The following is a 14532-nucleotide window of genomic DNA, read 5'->3' as shown; positions in this document are numbered from 1 at the left end:
CTCTAGGCTAAGCTTTCAAGACAATTCCCCCCAACAACCCCACAGAAGTGGCCCATGGTGGGAGTTACTACCTACCCTTCCAGAAAGCTGGGAAAGAAGCTGCTCCCACAGCCACTGGCTTTAAAACCACACTGCTTTTATCAAGATCCACACCAGAAGAATTCTTGACACCTGTGAAGCCAAGACCTGGCCACAGAGTTATCTGCTACCACTCAGCCTCCACCCCACACACATCCCCTCACCAACTCTGGGGCATGGCTCCAGCTTTCGAGGTAAACCCGGCTGGGTGGAAGCTAGGCCATGTGCAGAATGATGCTCTAAGGGGTCTGAGCAATACAGTTTCCACTGTTCTACCTGTGGCATGCAGCAAACCACGCATGGGATGCAGTGTGATTCAGTGAGTCAATCTGTGTATCCCCACCATATCTACTTGGCCTTCTTTTTTTTTAAAAAAATATTTGAGGGGGGTGGAGGGGCAGAGGGAGAGAAACTCAAGCAGACTCCACGCTGAGCACAGAGCCAACATGGGGCTCGATCCCATGACCCTGAGATCAGGACCTGAGCTGAAATCCAGAGTTGGACACTTAACCGACTGAGCCACCCAGGCGCCCTACTTTGTCTCCTTTCCTCTCAAACTAGGTCCAGTCAATTTCTGTTCATTTCAGCTGAAAAGTACTCATCAACACATGCACATGACATCTTAAATATGCTGCAATGGAGTCATTAGATTTCTTTTAGTGAGCTGTATAGGGATGGCCAATTGAGAGACCAACATAGAGAAATAAGGACAAGGTCTGGCTAATGTTGGGACACTGTGACCCTTACAGGGTCTTTCCTGTCCTCCTTCAACACTTTTTGTGCTGAATTATTATTTACAAGCCCGGAGCTTAAGGTAAGGTACTTTCTAGAGGAAGTGAGAGAACTGCAGGAGTGTTAACAAAGAGACTATTCTTGGCATAATCACAATCGTAGGCTTAGGACAGCAGGTCTTCACTATGACATGCTGTGACTGGCACCTCACCCTTCCCTCGCTCTTCCACCTTCAGTCCAGGCCACTTGCCATACTGAAGGCCCATCTCCTTCCTCAGATCTTGGGGTCAGATGTCAGGAGCCCCAGGTTGGCATCAGGTTACCTCACTGGTGTGCTGGTAGGACTTTGTGGGTTCATGAAAAGAGCATAGAATGGGTGTTGTTTGCTTTGTCCTTTACTAATAAGGGACCTTAGGCAAGGTATAGAATCCCTCTGACCCTCAGATACTTGTCCAAAATGGAGTATTAATGTCGGCCCCAGAGATTCGTGAGAATGACTTGAGATAGTATGAAGCCCTTTGCAGCAGTGTCTGCAACACAGACCACGCGTACTAAAGATTAGCTTCTTTAGGGCTGAGTCTTTATGTCTGTGGCTCAACCATGTTTCCGAAGCTCCACTTTTGGTAAATAGATCCTTGTCCTGTGGACTCTGATTTGAGTCTGTCTTGGTTCCCCACCATCTCCTTGACCTTGCTGAGATCTCTATCCCCCTCTCCCCTCTTCTCCCTCAACTCTTTGTCTCCTCTTCCATATTGAGTTCTACGGCTCTGTATCTGTGACTCAGCTGCCTGCTCACGCAGATATCTGGTATTTTTGAGATTCCCCACTGCATACATTACCCTTTCAACGATCCTCACATCCTTGACTGCTACTGCTTGCCTAGCTACTACCACCTGCTATTTGTCACGTTACTCGCTGGATGCCAAGTTCTACCTGCCTTTCTCTGGTCACTCGTAGTTGGGTGCTTATTTCCCCCCTTGCTACCTGTGTCTCTCCTCTTCCGCTGCTGCTCTAGTCAGTGATCTACTCTCAGCTCCTGCATATCAGCCCTGTCATGCCGGGCGTGTTTCCAGATAGGAAACAGAGTCCTCTAGGTTCTTGCTACCCCAAGTGTGGTGCCCTGGCATCACCTGACATTTTTTTGGAATCAGAATCTATGTGTTAACAAGATCCCTAGTTGACTCATAGGCACATGAAAATGTGAGAAGCACTGGGGTATAGCAAGGAAGTGTGGCTGGGTTAGAAAATCCTTTGGTGGTGCCTGGCAAAATCCATTAACCTTCTTCCTTGTGATGTTCTCGAGACAAAATGCTGTTTCCTAATATGGCCTGCTGGCGCTGCTACCAAAGGGACCGCAGTATGGTATCCCATGTCTCTTCATCCCAGGCACGGGCTTTGTGTTTCAAGGATGAGGTCCTTGCTTGTATGAAGATGCAGTTAAATGGAGATTCTAGTAGGCTAAGTATCTGAAGAAATTTACTCTAGGGCAGTTCTACTTGCTTCTGAATCAACTCCAATGAAGGGATTCTGTGTTTATGAACTGTACTCCAGCCTTCCCCAAACCTACTTTCTTTCCACCAGTTCCTCCAGAACCAGCACCCAAGTACAGAGCAGAGCCCAGGGGTCAAGGGGGAAACGGTGGGGGAAAGCGTGGAGAAATGGCAGGTATTTTCGGTGACACCACTGAACTGGTGGCCTTTCCTTCTAATGTTTTTGCTTGAAACATGTCTTTGTGAGATTGGGGATATTATAATTTTTAGCCTTTTTCATTTATTTAGATACATCAAAATCCTACCCTGTTTCTTCTTAAAAGCTCTCAGTGCTGGAAGGATGAACTCCTCTAAATTTAAAAATAAAATCCAGGAGCGCCTGGGTGGCTCAGTCGGTTAAGTATATGACTCTTGATTTCAGCTCAGGTCATGGTCTCAGGGTTGTAAGATTGAGCTCAGCATTGGGCGTCATGCTGGGCATGGAGTCTGCTTAAGATTCTCTCCCTCCCTTAGTCTCTCCCCACTCCCCCCAAAAATATTACCCCCAAAATCACTCAAATCATATTCAGATAAGGACACAGGCTTAAAGCATCAACTATGAAAGGTGTAGGCTGTGAGTAAAGTGGAGAGAACTCGTGGCCTCTCCAGCCTAATGCCCCACCCCACCTCCCTTTTGTTTACAACGCCATCTGATGACTGAGGAGAAAACAGGGACCTGCCACCCTTTTCTGTCTGGAACACACAGATGTTACTCAGATTTCTGCTTTAACATCTAATGGAGATAACTCCTCCATTCTCAGCACCAACATTAGTTTGACCTGGTCCTGGCCAATCAGCACACCTGGGACGGCTGTCATCTCGTGAAATGATGGGCTCCACGATACACAGAAGGTGATTGTTGTTTTTCTTCAGATGTGGCAGGGTGTGGAGCTGGGGTAGAAGACAGGGCTGAAAGCCATTAAAAATAAATGAGAGGAATGGAAAAGGTCCTCCCCTCCAAGAATGAAAAGGGCTAGAGGTCAACAGCTAGGAAGATTGAAAGTACTCCGAAGCCTCTCGGTATAGCAAGAGGTGGTGGAGCTTGTGGTTAGGTAGAGAGGTAAATAATTCCTTGCTTTTTGAGCACAGCAGTGGTGGTTAGCATATAGTTAAGTTGCAGACTCAGGATTTTTCTTCTTTCTTTCAGTAAAGATTATTTATTTGAGAGAGGAGGGAGGGGCAGAGGGACAGAATCTTCAAGCAGACTCCTTGCTGAGTAGGGAGCCCCACTAGAGGCTCAATCCCATGACCCATGAGATCATGACCTGAGCCGAAATCAAGAGTTGGTGGCTCAAACAACTGAGCAACCCAGGTGCCCCTCAGATAGGAATTTTCTAAACTGTGGCAAAGGCACAGTGACTATCATTTGCCTTTTAAAAATGCCACTGGGGGGCGCCTGGGTGGCTCAGTCGGTTAAGCATCTGCCTTCAGCTCAGGTCATGATCCCAGGGTCCTGGGATTGAGCTCCACATTGGGAGCCCTGCTCAGCGGGAAGTCTGCTTCTCCATCTCCCTCTGCCCCTCCTCCTGCTTGTGCTCTCTCGCACTCTCTCTCAAATAAAATCTAAAAGAAAAAAAAAAAAAGCCACTGGGAAAATACTTGATGATGTGGCTGCATCTTCAATGAAAGATACTGTATGAATTTTTCAAAAGGAAGTAGTGATGACTTAGAAGTGCGTGTACTTTAGAAAAGACTATCCAATGTTTACATGGTACAAGACATCCACATGTATAATTTCCGTTCCCTGCAGGAACTGAGTGAAGAGGTGTATGCTTCCCTACCTGCAATGAAGAACTTATGTTCAATGGTTAATTATAAATGAATAAAAAGGTTCAGAACGAGGGGACCTGTTGCTAGCTCATATTACATGGTAGTCAACTTTAGCTAAGAGAACAATGGACACATTATCAATCACAGTTTGGTTTCTGGCAGCATAGGGAAGCACCATTATTAGCTTAAGACAGACAGACAGACCGAACCCCGTTAAAGGCATCAAATCCAGTCTCTGTGGCAGAGGTTTTCAAAGTGATTCCTGGACCAGCAGCATCGGCATCTCCTAGGAACTTGGAGGCCCCACCTTGACTTGCTGAATCAAAGACTCTGGGTGCGGGGCCCAACAGCCAGTGTTTTAATAAGACCTCCAGAGGATTTGGAAGGTCCCCGGTTTAAGAAGCACCTGCTATGCAGGGATGCCTGAGCAGGAACATGATGGAGTGGAAGGGCCAGCCTGAACCCCTACCTCCCTTTGCCAGTGCTGGCTGTGTGACCTTGGCAAGTCCTTGGCCTCCCTGAATCTTGATATTCTCTTCTACAAAATGAGGACCATTTTCTCTCCTCACAGACGTGTTGTAGAGCAAATGAGGTGACCTAAGTCCCTGCTTTTACAGGACCTTAGAAAACAAGGGTTCTTCTCCTCTTCCCTTCCTGAAGCTGGGAAATCAAGCCAGTAAGATTCCATCAGTATTTGTGGAAAATTTAGAGAATTTTCACATGGACATTTCTCAGTGCAAGTCAGACATCTTGTATTAAGCTAGCTGTCTGCGGCTGAGGCCTGGGCTGTCCTATACAGGAGCCACTGGTTGCGTGTGCCCACTGAGCACTTGAAATGTGGCTCGTCTGAATTGAGACAAACTGCAGATTTAAAATACATGGCAGATTTTTAAGACTTAGTATGCAAAAAGCAAAATATAAAATGTATAATTTCTTCTATTGATTACATGTTAAATTGAAAGTTCAGATAAATATAGTCATAATTAATAAAACCAAGTTCACCTTTAAAAAAATTAAAATGTGGCCACAGATGGCAAGATCCTTGCAAACTTCAAGGATACCACACAGTATTATCACTGTAAAAAAAAATAGGACAAGAACATGTAAACATGTGGCTCACGTGACATTTCTGTCATACCGTGTGGGTCTCTAGGCACCCCCAGATTCACTGCACTGACTCATGCCAGACCCAGGGAAAAGGGAAGAGTCTTCTGATAAAACCTGCTTGGTAGCTTCTTGGCTACAAAACCTCTGCTCTCTGTGGAATTATTCCTCACTATCATCTTTGCAGCATTTTGTAGCTGCAAAGGATTCCATCATTTTTTATCCGTTACTCTTCATGACATAGCCTGTGAGGCAGGTCACTGCTGAATTAGGAGACTCTTTACACTGATCGTCATCTTTCAAAGGCCAGTGGACCCCCCTGTAGACACACCCCGTCTTGCAGACACACAGCTTCACCAGAGAACACACACCCTCAAGCAGCGGGGAAATGAGAACTCAAAGCAGAGGCTGTGCTGGGCGCAAATGCAGATGTGGGGCTGGCTCCCACAACTTGGGCTTCTTGGTAACGCCCACGCCCAGGGTCCCCCATCCCACCCAGCATCACCCCTTCCCCCATACCACTATGTTTTTCTTACAGGCAGAATTTGGAGACTTTCAGACATTTTTAAAAAGTCAGTTTTCAGGAAATGAGAGTTTCTTAAGCATCAGCCCACTCCATCTTCCCTTAACAAAAGACAGCAAAAAGCAATTCCCTCAGATGTCTACTTGTCCTCGGTTCGATTTAAAAATCAGCTTGGGAAATCATCTGTCAATCAAGCATATTACAGAGAGAAACATTCACGGAATTACCTGAGTTGAGATGTTTCAAATGACAATTTCATATCTGCACCTCTTAAATTATTCAAGACGACATAAGCCTGCTCTAATCTTTAAAAGAAGATACGAGGATTAAGGAAACTTGGCACTCTGTGTTTTAAATATTTAGTCTTATTTTAAGACCCAACTTTTACAGGAGACTGAGAACATTCTACTAATAGGAAGAAGCCCCTCGGTGTGTGTTCCTAGGACAGATTACGTGCATCTGTTTTTTAGCTTGTTTGGGTGATATTTTCCCTGTGGAAAGCAAACAATGACATGTGGAGTGGGCCAGGTGGTACAGACAAATGAATCTATGCCTGTAAGATTGCACGTGTAATATCTGATCACTCGTTCATTTCAGGTTTTTCATTTTGGATGGAGTGCACAAAGTTCCTAGTTACTTACGTTTCAATCAGTATTGAGCACCTGCTGATGCCAGGCCCCGAGGGTGCCAAACTGAGCAAGACACAGTCCTAGTAGCAAATGGACTCAAATAGAAATAAATGAGAATCCCCGCTACATAATCCATGACCACTATTTTATTGATTCTCATGTATTGGGCTCTTTGCTTTCTTTCTTTCTTCCTTTTTTTTCCCCCTTGCTTGCAGGGCGCCATCCTAGGTACCGGGCACTCAGTACAACAACATCATATTTTTAAAATATAAAAGGCACATTTAAATTTAATTTTGACAGCAGAGAAAGGGATATTTTACACACAGCAAAAAGTCTTTAGAGTCTGTCTTTGGTATGAATGCTTCTTTAAAGGTAAAACTATTGTGTTTATAATATAATCTGAACACACATTTTTGGTGTTTAAGCTGGTCTACCCCTACTCTGGGACCAAGGATTTATTTTTCTTTTAAAAAAGACCTGTGGATAATCCTCTATGTCATTAGAAACTGAAGTTTTGTATTTAGATTTTGTATACGCCAGACTGTAGCTGTTGATGTTAGTATGAACATCAACATTAGGCTACGATGGTAAATCTTTCAAACATGCAGGGTGATATACTGTTCCTTAAAGGTTAGGAAGAAACTTTACAGAAACTTGTAATTCAATCTCAGTCCTTAAACAAACGTCTCCACCTTTGCTCTGAATTCAAAAAGTCTCCCCCACTTTTTAAAAAAGATTTATTTGATTGAGAGAGAAAGAGAGAGCGAGCATGAGCAGGGGAGGGGCAGAGAGAGAGAGGGAGAGAGTCTTAAGCAGACTCCACACTGAGTGTGGTGCCGGATGTGGGGCTTGATCTCACAACCCTGAGATCACCACCTGAGCCAAAACCAAGAGTTGGACATTCAACCAACTGCACCACTGCAGACACCTTGAAAGTTTTCCGTTTTTAAAAACATTCTGAAACAGCACTATCGATCCAGTTGTCTACTTGTTTCAAGACAGATCTGGAGATCTTGACCCCCCGGCCCATAGGAAGACCTATCTATTCTTAGTTATGAACTGACAGTATTAAAATGAATACTGCACTAGTCACTGGGGCTTCCGCCATACTGTGGACAGGTATTTCCTGGTATGTGCGAGAGACCTTCTTAGGCCTGACGTTCAGTTGTCCTGCCTTTCCAGCTAGGCTGTGTCCCCTCTCTTGTCATGCGCAAGTATGTGGCTCCCTGTGTGGACTGCCTCAATAGCTCCAATTCTTCACCCCTCCTTGCTCTTTGTCTTATCATTTTGCTGTGCTTTCCTCCTGTGGGTGGGCAATAATTCCCCACCCTGGATGACTGACTTTGACCAATGGGATGTTAGAAGTTGGGACACAGAAGAGGCTTCAGAAGTCTTGCTGCTGTTGAACTTGGTTTCTCTGTGCCTCTGTCATCACCACCGGAAGGATATCCTAGCCTATTAGTTCCAGGAAGAGGATGAGAGATGTATGGAGCCGAAACACCCCAGACAAATCTAATCCAGATGCTCCAAACACCAGGTAATGCACAGACGTGTCAGGAATAATGCATGATGGTCTTAAGCCACTGATGATTTATACACAGCAATAATCAAATGGCATGTTCCCTGCTTTCTCATCTCCTCACCCCACACCCCAGGTCCTCCTCTTTTCTACTCCTTGGGCTTCTTTCGCACCTGATTTTGTCATCTGGGTGCAAAGAGTGGGACTTGCTCTGGTTCTTGGGAAGTAGGAGAGAAAATAGGGGGAGGAAACAGGGAGAAGAAGAGAATAAGGCCAACTATGAGATTCTCATGGGAAACATGGACGACTTAATCATCACCATCCTGTTCCTACCTCAATTCTCCCATCTCCTTTCTCTCTCCAGCTCCATTTCCTACCTTTTTTTTTTTAAACCAATTTATTTATTTTACTTAGAAAGTGAGAGTGCAAGCAGGGGGAGGGAAAGAGAGAATTCCAAGCAGACTCTGTGCTAAGCACAGAACCTGACAGGGGGCTCGATCTCAGAACCCTGAGATCATGACCTGAGTTGAAATCAAGAGTCAGACGCTCAACTGACTGAGCCACCCAGGCACCCCCACCCTTAAATCTTTATGTTCCCACAACCAGTCCTTGCAATAAGGCTGGAGTTCTATTATGAATACTCATTACATATATTAACACTGAGCTAAGTACATTACTTGGATTATATCTTTTAGACCTCACTATGCTGCCGTAAGATAGATAATATGATCTACATTTTATGTATGAAGCAGCCTAAGAGACATCAAATGATTTGCCCAAGATCCATAGCTAGTAAGCGGTAGAGCTGAAGTTGTAACCTTAGCAGTCCGATGACAGCCCACTTTTTTTTTTTTTTTTTAAAGATTTTATTTATTTATTTGACAGAGGGAGACAGCCAGCGAGAGAGGGAACACAAGCAGGGGGAGTGGGAGAGGAAGAAGCAGGCTCATAGCGGAGGAGCCTGATGTGGGGCTCGATCCCAGAACGCTGGGATCACGCCCTGAGCCGAAGGCAGCCGCTTAACCGCTGTGCCACCCAGGCGCCCCGACAGCCCACTCTTTATGTCTGCACTATTGCTTCGTCTAGGTGAATTCCCTTATCCTCATTTCCCATTCACTCTGCTCCCCCATTCACAGGCAACCAATATATCTGTATGTATGTATGTATGTATGTAGGTAGGTAGGTAGGAAGGTATGTATGTATGTATCTATCTATCTATCTATCTATCTATCTATCTATCTATCTATCTATCTATCTATTTTAAAGTAAGCTCCACGCCCAAAGTGGGGGTCGTGAACTCACAACCCTGAGATCAGGGTCTACTGACTGAGCCAGCCAGGCGCCCCTAATGTATACATTTTTATTTGAATACATTTTTGTACAATGTGGATAGGTGTTTGGTATGTGCTAATTTCAATCTACATAAATGATATTTTATTACCTATCTTATCTGTTTCCTTTTTTCATTAAATGTTGCTATGTGTTCATCTAATCTCTTGTCTCTGACCTGCCACGTAATGGTATGGTTTTCACTCACCCCAAATTATTCATCCCTGCATAATGAACATCCAGATTTTCTGCAACTTCCCATCACAAAGAACACTTTAGGAAACATCCTTAGACACAGTCCCTTAGGACCCTAGTGAGAAACTCCTGGGTATAAATCCAGGAGGAGAACTGTTCGTGTCACAGGGTATGTTTAACAGTTGGACTAGATTGCTCTCTAGAACAGTTGCTTCAGTCCACATTCCCACAACAATGCATGGAAGCAAATCCGCACCTGTTATCTTATTTAAATACTGTGAGCTTAAAAGGTCTAAGTTGACAACTCATTGCTGTTTTTTTTTTTTAAGATTTTATTTATTAGAGAGAAAGAGAGAGAGAGAGAGAGAGAGACAGAGAACGTGAATGGAGGGGAGAGGCAGAGGGAGAGGGAGAAGCAGACTCTCTGCCCAATGCTGGGCTCAATGCCGGGGTCCTGGGATCATGACCTGAGCCTAAGGCAGATCCTTAACTGACTGAGCCACCAGATGCCCCTCACTGCTGTTTTAATTTGCATTTTTCTAATTACCAACGATTTGGGACATTTCTTCATATGCTAGTTCAGTTTTTGAGCTTCCTCTTTTACAAATTGTCTATTCATTATCTTTGCTCATTTTGTAAGTGATTTGAATTTCTTCTTATTAATTTGGAGGAATTCCTTAGTTTAGATACTCATTGGCTTGAACTATTTCAAACAACTTCTCCCAATCTGTTACCTAGTTTTTGTCTTTGTTGTCTTTCATGAACAGAAGTCTTATTTTTTAAAAATTCTATTTATTTGAGAGAGAGAAGAGAGTATGCATGGGGGAGGGGCAGAAGGAGAGGGAGAAGCAGACTCCCCACTGAGCAGGGAGCCCGATGCAGAGCTCAATCCCAGCACCCCGAGATCACCACCTGAGCCGAAGGAGATGCCCAACCAGCTGAGACACCAAGGCGCCCCCAGAAGTCCTATTTTGATGTAATTCAATTAATATGTATTTTTTACCTTAATGCCTGTCCTTCGAAGTTTTGTTAGAAAATCCTACCATACCTCCAGTTCTCAAAGATTTTTAAAAAATATTTTTGTCTACTAACTTATGGGTTTACATTTCTCTTGCTTCCTTTTAAAATATGATTGCTAAAATAACCTTAGTCCTATAACATTATGAATGAAATGAGTTTTGAAGGGCAGGTCCAAGAATTTGTTGCGTACATCAATTCTTTCTATGAGAAAATAACGTGATCGGAGTTCCAAAACACCAATCTAGAAGTAAACTTTTGGAATAGAGCCTATTTACACATGGAAGATTGCCAGGATATTCATAAAAGGAACTCTAAAGCAAGGATGCTGGTCTGGCTATGGTCATTGGGCTCTGTATTATTACATTATAATTTTAATGTTAATATGATTACAAATGACTTAGAGCAGTGTCGCTTAAGGTGTGGTCCTCAAATCAAGTGCGTCACATGTACTTAAATGTGCTTATTAAAAATAAAGATTCCAATGGTCAAAGCCCAGAGAATGTACAACACGAAGGATGAACCCTAACGTCAACTATGGACTTCAGGGTCAACGTTGGTTCACTGACTATAACAAATGGGCCACACTGATGTGGGATGTTGATGGCAGGGGTGGTTGTGTGTACAGGGAAAGGGGTATGTGAGAACTCTCTGCACTTTCCCTCAATTTTGCTGTAAACCTAAAACTAATTTTAAAAAATAAAGTTAATTAATAGAAGATTCCAGATGCCAGAATTTTATTTCATTGAAAATAAGCATCCCAGGTAACTTCATTCCATTCAAAATAAACATTCCAGGTAAATATTGTGCTCATAGAAGTTTGACAGTTACTATCAGAGAGTTATTATTCAAATAATAATAGTGACAAGGCTTGCTGTCAGTGTTACGTAGTGGGTGTGAGTGAACTGCTGAGGGAAGGGATCATGTCAGAGAGCAGGAGACAACAGCCAGAGAAAAATGGATTTTTTTGCATAATGAGGGAAGAATCTTACAATTTATTTCAACTCCAAACAAAAATTTTATTACTTACGTTGGTTTGATATGTAGACTTTATTTGCTGTATTTATAGTGAGGGAAATAAAGACATATTTGGACCCAAACACAGGGAACTGCCAGCCTCCTGGCACTACATTTTTATCGCCCTGTGAAAGAACAGAAGTGATCATATTCTACTTTCGGGGGATGTTGGAGAATATGGCCGGAATCCCTTTCCCTCCATCCCTTCTGAAAAATACCATAAACAGACATTTTAAGGGCAATAGGGTATTTGTCCTTCATCTGTCCAGCAGTGCAGTGATGGAGTAATTCTTAGCCAGGTTGAAAATAAGTAACACTGTAAGGAGCAAGTCACATTTCCATCAGGGAATCACCGGCTCTCCTTGGTAACTGTCACTGAATGCACACAGCCAGCTGCAGTGTGAGCTTGCTGGGCAGCGAATGTAAACGGAGACGCCTCCCCCCGCCAACTCATCCCAAGATACAGGCTTATGTAGGCAGGTGACACGCAAAACCAAACCCCCAACCAAGCAAACAATCAACCCTCATCAGACTTCATAAAAACATTCATAAAGCTACCAGATGACGAAATCATATTTAAGCATGTGGAGGCAGCAATTCTAGATGTTAGTAAGGCCTTCATTAAGACAACACAGGGTTGCAGGAACAAAGGGCAGGGGGAGGTGGTTAGGGCATGTGCTCGGCATCACAGAAACATGGCGCATAATAAGCACAACGTATGTGTCTGTCAAGTAAAAGCAAAACTCTGAAAAGAACAACAGCTGATATGTGCCAGAGATTGTGACAGTTTACATGCATTACCTTATTTGCACAAAATCTCTACAAGGCAGTTTCTAGGAATGTCCTTACAGTGGGGACACTGAGGCTTAGAGAGGTTTGCCCACGTTCGCAGAGCTAGCGGTGGCACTGATCAATTTCCCGGGGCTGGCAGAGAGCTCTTTCTCTAAAAAAGGCAGCAATGGGACTCTATCAGCAATGATCATTTAGCCCATTACAGAGTGAAACCCACTGATTTCTAACGGTAATAATTCAAACTGATGAGATGCTCTTTACTTTCCCTTTCTGGGCCTTGCTTCTTTATCTGTAAAAGGAGGGTATTGGGTGAACCCATTGGTCCTCAACCCCAGCTGCATGTTAGAATCTTCTGGGGGAGTTTTCATACCGGGACCCACCTCATGCCAAGTGAATTAGCACCTCTGGGGTGGGACCCAAGCACTGGAACACTCTTCAGATCTCTCTAGATGGTTCTACAGAACCACACACAATTTCCGGTTCTACATGGCCTCCCACTGTGATTGTATTCCAATGTTCCTTTAGCTTGATCCCCAGCAAAGATCCCCAATAGGTCATTATCATCCCACATCAGAAGATATTAAGTCTGCCACTCAGTTGACTAAACAAACAAACAAAAAAACCCAAAACACCCAGTTGCTTCCAGTTATGGAATGACTGTCATGGGACTAGAAGGTACAGCATAGGGAATCGAGTCAGAGGTAATGTAATAGCATGTATGGTGGGATGGCTCATAGCTGCGCTTGCGGTGAGCGTAGCATAAAGTACAGACTTATCAGATCACTACGCTGTACACCCGAAACTGTGTGTCACCGTGTGACAACCCCACTCTAAAAAAAAAAAAAAAATCCACAAGAATATAAGAGACAGAAAACAAAACAAAACAAACAGCTGCTCATGCTTTTAGAAAATTTTCCTAAAAAAGGGACTTGGAGAGAGCTTCATTGATTTACAAGTGATCTTTGCACTCCCCTTATCAAGGTCAGGAAAAGTTTTTTTTTTCTTTTTTGTGTGGGCGAACGAGAAACAAAGCACCCAGAGAGCAAACAATTGCATTTCTCCTCCCTGAATGATCAGAGGACTTCTGGTTCGTTTTGTACGTGGACACTGAAAGGTCGGCCTCCTGTGAGGAACTATCAGGTCAACAGGTAGAGGAGGTTGCTTGTGTGACTTCTGGGCTTGTCACCTTCTCTGGAGCAAGGGATAGCTGCTTTTCTTTGCAGAAGCGGCCCCTTTATGAGGGCTGCAGCCTCACCTGGGCCGTCTCCAGCCGCCCCTGCCCGCGCTTCCCGCCAGCCCGCCTAGTGGCTCTGTCAGAACATTCGTCGGGGGGGCTGACTCTAACCCCACAGCTGCTTTCTCCCTGGTTGACCTCTGCCTTCCAGATCCCTTGACAGTGTCTTCACTCTCATGCCGTGGGCTCTGACAGCATGTGGACTTGCAGAGAGCATGGCAGGGTACCTGCCAGAATTCACACTTCGCATCATCAAAGGGGACATGGTCAAGCTAAGTTAGGGAGATGGTATCTTCTCAGCCAAACTGATTTTCCTCCCCACGAAATGTGAGGCGTGCAGTAAAGCAGGAAGAAGACATTAGCCAGGTGTATAAATAGAGCCCCTGCCGAGCGTCCGTGGGCTGATGGCTGGAAAGCCACAGGGTTCCAGAGGGATCGTGTTGGCTGTTAGGAGGGACTTCTCCCCAGAGCCATTTCTGGAGTTGAGATTTTAAATAGGCTGCTCTAAAATGAATGCTTTAGCAAGAAAACTTCCCATCTCTCCTATCTTTCTTGTCCCTGCTTCACATCCATCCTATTTTTCATGTCTTCATAGTTGTGTCTTCCTTTGTTTATTTAATACTAATAGACCCTTGAATGTTTTTCCAAGGCTGATTTTTTAAAGCCTCTCCATGGATGAAACCTTATACGTCAAATTGTCCTCGGGAAACAGTTTCTGCTTATCACAGGCATCATCTTTCTCTGGTGCTGGAGTAAGCCCGCTGTCAGGGAGTGGCATTCACTCAGACAGAGGTGGCAACAACACAGTGAAGCCACAGATACCAGAATAGGATAGGGCTACAGAAACATAACCTCATACCTAACACTAAATGTCCTCCCTAATGGGGAGACTGGGGCAAAGCCTCTCCCACTCACTTTTGAACTCCCAGTGTCTATCGCTAGGCCGGACGTGCATGAGGCGTACGATAAGGGTCTGGTGAGTTGAATGCCACAGTTTTGACCATTGCTTGGCACAAAATTCACAGGACATTTTTGCGGATGTTGAAACAAGGCTGAAAGAGGTG

The 14532-nt window shown here is 44.3% G+C and overlaps 1 pseudogene; it reads right to left on the bottom strand.

The window, feature by feature from the left end:
• Positions 1 to 14498, bottom strand: part of LOC103674715 — a 150398-nt pseudogene extending 135900 nt beyond the window's left edge.
• Positions 14499 to 14532: the final 34 nt, after the last annotated feature.

This window comes from Ursus maritimus, unplaced genomic scaffold, assembly GCF_017311325.1.
Source record: "Ursus maritimus isolate PB19 unplaced genomic scaffold, ASM1731132v1 scaffold_3, whole genome shotgun sequence".
Classification (NCBI taxonomy): Eukaryota; Metazoa; Chordata; class Mammalia; order Carnivora; family Ursidae; genus Ursus; species Ursus maritimus.
This window is presented reverse-complemented; position numbering and strand designations above follow the sequence as displayed.